Below are 6,891 nucleotides of genomic sequence, written 5' to 3'. Positions count from 1 at the left end.
CATTTGATTGACTTTTTTATATTAAAATACAAAACTTTACCTACCCATTTCTTATCCTTCTTTGATTAGAAAGTTATTTATTTTTTTTACTTTACAAAACTTAAACTTCTCATTTCGAATTTTAACAGTGCTAAAATAACAAAAGTAATGCATCGAGTATTGTATAATACCATAAGCTATGATATTTAGAACTAATACAAATTGTAAAAAAGCTGTTTCCCAAAAAGTAACTTTTTTCTTTTAAAAGTCTCGCCAAAATTTCAAAAAAATCTGTCAACTTTTTTTTAATAAACTCAATTGGTTCATTGAGTTTATCATACAGCTGTTTAATGCCCTAGCACTTTATAATATACATTTTAGAAAGCAGTTAAACATGCACTTATTAACAATTGGTATAATGTTATCTATTATCATAACAATAATGATTCAATATACCTAATTTCAAGGTTTATCGCACGTTATCCCAAATCAAAAAGGCACAGGCTGCAAAATATGACGCGAAGAAAAATCACTGCTTATGCTTGATATTTATTGTAGTATTTATTGTGTCATGTTATTAAACCATCATTGACAGAAAACTGAGCTTCTTATATAACTTTGATAATGAAAACTACATGTACCATGTTAAATTTAAGTAATCACTACCTGGTGTGAGTAAGAAGAACAGCTATTAGAGACTTTTTTTATTTATTTTACAAACATTTGATAAGGGCTTAAACTCAATTATTACTTCTAAATGAATTTGTACTGGTATTTTGCATATAGCTTTCATTTTATTTGGCAAAATATATCAATTTACATAGACAATATATGTTGTTTTTTTTCGCTTTTCGCTCGCCTGTGATTTAACAAAAAAAATAGAATAAAAATAAATGTATTTTTATTTCGCTCGCTCGCTCCATTTTTGGGAAGCAAAAATCCTCAGAACAAATCATCAATTTGTTGTGACCTTACAACCAACAGCAATGTTTTCTGCACCGAGTTCGATGAGTTGTTTGATCGTTTAGCTTGCCACTAGAAATGATTTCAGCAAAGGTTCATTTTTTAACATAATTGAGAACGGAAAATAGTGTAGAAAGTTGCATTCATGAATATTGTATTAATTATATCGCAAATGACTTGTACACAAATAACTCCTATCACAATGTGTATTAACGATTTGTGATTGTTTGAAATAAGTCATTGTAAACATCGCAAATGAGTTTCAGGCTACATAAAAATTACTGTAAAAGACCCACATCTAAATTGATTTCTCAAACAACGCCACGAAACTAATCGAGGTTTAAAATCGTTTATCTTCTTCTAAATCACATGGTTCCACATCCTTCCTTTGTGTATCTAGTGTAAACTGAGTCATGAAAAAAGATGGAATACACATATTCAAATATTATAAATGTTATTTCGTGGCATGACTTCTATCTTCACATTTCATCAATACAAGGAATTCGTTTTTTTTCTTATTAAAGTTTATCATGGATGAAAGAGAAAATAATTGTTTTCATAAATGGTATTATTACTATTATTATTGTAAAATGATTATATATATAATCTTCACTTGATTATACAAAAAAGAGACAGCGGTATTCACCACACATAAGAAAACTTAAACTCATTTTTGTTCAGTGCATACATTTTCTAGAAACATAACACACCAAAGAGACGCTGCAATAACTGTGATGATGAATGATTACCAGGCTAATCTGGGACGACACTTTACGCACATGCATTATTCCAGTTTTCTCAGAACAAGACACATATATTCAACTTTTTATACGTTGTTCTCTATAGACCGTTCACAAATGTTAGTCGAAAATTAGGCTTCAATACATCACTTTATCTCTTAATAGAAGGTTATTCCAGGAATATAAAACAACACGTCTTTAATTTTATGAGTTGTATTTGTGAAAATATGCACACAACTACATTTGGGAATGAATAATTGACATTTATGACCAAAGCTCGTGATACGTATTTATTGTGTATTTAGATGATGTATGGGAACAAAATAGCAATTGGTGTACAATAAATTTATTCCTAAGACATACATGCACAGACATTGCAAAACGTTTATGTGATATTACATCGGAAATTTCTCAGTAAAGGGAATCTTTTTTTGTTCAGTATTAGCAGAGGTAGAATTCATTTGTATACGAGTTACATGCAAGTTTCACAATGCCACACACTATCGTTCAGAGAATAATGTTTCATTTTTATTTTCATATAACTTTGCAAATACACTCAGGATTAAGTATAGACATAAAACTTATCAATATATATGCATTAACAATGTTACAATAGTGTCCTTAATGTTATCATTCTTATGGAATAACTTTCATGAATATGTCATCCCAACTATGCAAAGGCATTAAATTGTGTTTTTATTTTTATTTTTGATTAATAGAAGTTCTGGCGAGATTTCTCGCCCTTATTGAAACAATATTAAAACAATATGCCATCAACGATAACTGATAGTATTTTCCGCATTCCACTGTGCTTCAAAAATATAGTATGGATTTATATGCGTTTTATAATAATTTCATTCAGAACTATCTGGTTTATTTAATGTGTGATATGGCAGATAAATTAATCCCATGATTACATTGCCTTTGATATTATATATAATGAGTTGACAATCTCATTTATGAAAGAAAACAGATGGAGCACAGGGAAGTATTTATTATAATTCAAAACAATTTGAAATAGTGGAGCCTTTTCAAATAACGACTTGTGTTTAGCGTAGCGGTGCAAATACGATACAATAATAGGAACATGGAATAAGCAGTGCAAATTCATATCCCTCGAACAAATTGGTGAAATAATATTTGATAGTAAATACTGTTTTCATAGAGGACAAATACGCACGTGTCTAACATGGGATATGGCTTTGTCAAGCTTTTATTTAAGATAGGAACTATTGAAAACACTCTTGCACTAAGCATGTCGACTGAATGTACTTGTTCCATATTAAAAAATCGAGACGAATGTTATACATGTTTCTGGACAAAGGAATACACTTAAACATGTTCCCGTGATGGTCTCGTCAAACTATTATCTTCGAGTAAGCTAAAACTTGAAACGCCAAGGCTCTAGCAAAATTGCATTTATTCGGAAACCTTCGGTACATGCTGATGTTTACACTTTTTTTTCAAAGATTTCTTTTATAAAGGTTGCCATGAATTTATTTATTACCGATCTGTTCTGATAATTGTTGAATGATTTAAAAGTAAAATTAATATGCTGTTGTATTTTTCTTCAACATTATTTTTACTAATTTAAAGAAGCATTGTTGACAAAACACTTCGTGGGAGGGGTTTTATTTAGGCGACTTACTTTAAATCTGTAAGACAAGAATTCATCCAATAAAAACGTCACCTTATTCTGGACTTGAAAGTTTCATTAATCGTAACCAACATCATACCAGTCTTTATATTATGTTTGTAAACAGCAGTTTCGCTTTTTTATTTTATGCTTTTCGGTGGTTTATAAAGAAATATCAGTGAATTAAAACTGACAATTTCACTGTTTCAAACAGTGCAAATTAACAGTGAAAATTATCGATAATTTTCATTGTTTACTGTGAAATGACGTCATTTTTTACGAAATGACGTCATTATCCTAGCGAAATTCTTTAGTTAATCTCTTTAACAATTTATATAAACTGTGAAAATAAAGCATAAAATAAAAAGAAAATTTGTTGGATTCGTTGGAATTTCGATTATAATCCACCGAATTCAACAAATAGCCTCTATATATCTGGAATTTCAGACTCTGTGGAACATAAGGTAAAATATGTTTTTATTTCAGATAAATATCCTTACATTTATTACTGGTTGTAAATACTTGTTGATTGGTAGTTTGTGGAATGGTTTACATTTAAATGGTAAAACATAATTAAAACAAACCACTCATACCAAAAAACACAAAAAACGTCGTCTGGACTTTAATATACGCTAACGAACAAAACACCCGTTTATAAGGTTGCCGAAACGCATCAGATAGATAAAACATGAGATTAGCCGTTTGATATTTTATTACATCCAACACAACATCATTTATTCTCACAGCAATATAATCAAGATAAGAGCAATATTTATTATATACAATTATTAAATGCAAGTACAACACCATGTATAGGTAACGAGTGGAGTTATAAAGGATGTTAATTGTATAACACATATTACAAATCATAATTTCCTTCATACAGACAACGAAATCAAAAGGTATGACTGCAAATTAAAGTGTTTGTATAAAAAAAAACACACGCATTCCGTAGTCTGTGCGGTGAGCAATTAAAAAATACGGTAAAAATCGGAACAACACAAAACAAACCATGCATATTTCTGTATATATCCATAAAAAATCATTAAAAATATAAACATCTCAAACGTTTGATATATTTTTTTTATTTCATGATATAGTTTTGGGAATTAATTATTTCTATATCAATATGCTACCGATTCATATGTGTAAACGATGTATATAGACCGTGCTCTGTAAAAATGGGGTTAAATGCATGTGCGTAAAGTGTCGTTCCAGATTAGCCCGTGAAGTCCGCGCAGGCTAATCAGGTACGACACTTTCTGCTTTTATGATATTTTTTCATTTCAAGAAAGTCTCTTCTTAGCAAAATCGCTTTTAGGCGGAAAGTTTCGTCTCTGATTAGACTCTGCGGACTGCACAAGCTCATCTGGGACGACACTTTACGCAAATGCATTAAACCCTTTTTTTAACAGAGCTCGGTCCATATAAAAAACGGTGGAAAGCAATGAAAAGGTTACAATTTGAATATCCTTGCATTTTGTTAAATGTAAAGTTATAATATTATTCTAGAATCTTTCTCAACTCCGACTAATAACAAATTAGTCGTGTTTTGAGAAAACTGGGCTTAATGCATGTGGTAAAGTGTCGCCCCAGACTAGCCTGTGCAATCCACACAGGCTAATCAGGGACGACACTTTCCGCCTAAATTGGATTTTTGCTTAGAAGAGACTTCATTGAAACGAAAAATGTCATAAAAGCGGAAATTGTCGTCCCTGATTAGCCTGTGCGGATTGCACAGGCTAATCTGGGATGACACTTTACGCACATGCATTATGCCCAGTTTTCTCAGAACGCGACTCAAATGTAAGATTAGGCGATAATGAACAGATTGTCCAAAAGCTGACTATTGACGTCAGTCATAATCAATATCCTTCAACAAAGAAATTGGCGCCTCTCTTATTTGTGATAATAAAATAATCGTCAAGTGCTGACTTGTATACGAATTCAATTTTTTAACAGTACATCTACATGATGGTTGCAGTTGATTTAAATAATAAACTTAAGCTCGAATTGAAGTCACACTAGCTCTTGAATAAATAAAGAGAAAGGCAGACGAAAAAACTAGTTGCGATCTCTGTGATAATAATATTACAATAATTATTTGATTTATGCTGTGTGAATGCAGCAGAACGTATCCCCGTCCCTATCTTGAATGTTGTTTTATTTCCGTCTTCTGACGCCGTGAGCAGTAGAGCTAATGTTTCTGATATGTGGTTGAAACATCTAGTTTGTGTGAAAATGTTTGGTAGTAACAAAGCTATCTTGATAGTTATATATTATATTTTATAGATGGACTATACTTCTGTGTATACTAATCACGTTTAAACCAATCCCCTAATCGTTTTAATAACTGTCTGTTAATTGAATGACTTCTGATTGAAATCATTTGTGTCGCGTTCAGAGAAAACTGGACATAATGCCTGTGCGTAAAGTGTCATCCGCACAGGCTAATCAGGGAAGACACATTCCGCCTAAACAAGATTTTCGGTAAGAAGGGACTTTCTTTACACGAAAAATACCATAAAAGCGGAAAGTGTCGTCCCTAATTAGCCTGTGCGGAATGCACAGGCTAATCTGGGGCGACACTTAATGCACCTGCATTAAGCCAAGTTTTCTCAGAACGCGACACATTTGTGTAAGATGGGATTCATGCGTCATGTTCTGGCATTCATGTTCTTATGTTTTATCTGAACATGTGCATTGATTAACATTGTTTTACACGCTTAATATGTTTGTGAATACATGTGGGTAATTGTACGGTTCAACTAACTCTTAAACCGATGAAATCGTCAATACTTTTCATTGACCATATAAAGGCGGTAATCCCAGTTTTAGAAAACCACCAGGACATGGTAAGAGATACAAATTCGCTGTTACATTAGAGATACAATCGTTCACATGTCTTTTAAGTGCCTAAGTTCATTTAAGTGGGTTAAAGTAAAGCTGAAATAAAAAAGTAATAGCGAAGTAACCGCAATCGTCTACAGAAAATCTCTAATTAGCAAACATCAAGCTTAAGCGGAAAATGTCGTCCCTGATTAGACTGTGTGGACTGCACAGGCTAATCTGGGACGACACTTACGCACATGCATTCAACTAGTGTTTCACAGAGCATGGGTCAAATATATGTACTTTTGAAATAAGCTTCGCAGTTGGCACGTGGGAAACTTATATATTTGTTAATTTAATATCGCACCTCTGAATATCCCCATACTTCTACTTAGTGTATTCTCAGTTACCGTTGTTACAATACAAAATCGTGTTGTTTAAAAGAAATGTTCGCAAGCCAACCCGCAGATAGTGATTTACAGGATAAATTTAACAATGAACGTAGAATGTGCGTTTATGGCACTGTAATGCATTCAATATAAATATTGCTCAAGTGATGCGTCCCAAAAATAATATATTTGTAATTTGCTACGGAAAAGCATCATGTAAAAGGGATATAATTAAGTTTACGACCAGTTTCGTATGTATTGTTATTAACTTTCCGCCGCAAAACGGTAGGGGCAGGTATAATAGGATTTAATGAGTTTCATTGCAACAATTTTAAGCCATTTAGACGATGTT

Source organism: Dreissena polymorpha, chromosome 1 (assembly GCF_020536995.1).
Source record: "Dreissena polymorpha isolate Duluth1 chromosome 1, UMN_Dpol_1.0, whole genome shotgun sequence".
Taxonomy (NCBI): domain Eukaryota; kingdom Metazoa; phylum Mollusca; class Bivalvia; order Myida; family Dreissenidae; genus Dreissena; species Dreissena polymorpha.
Note: the sequence above shows the minus strand (reverse complement) of the source record.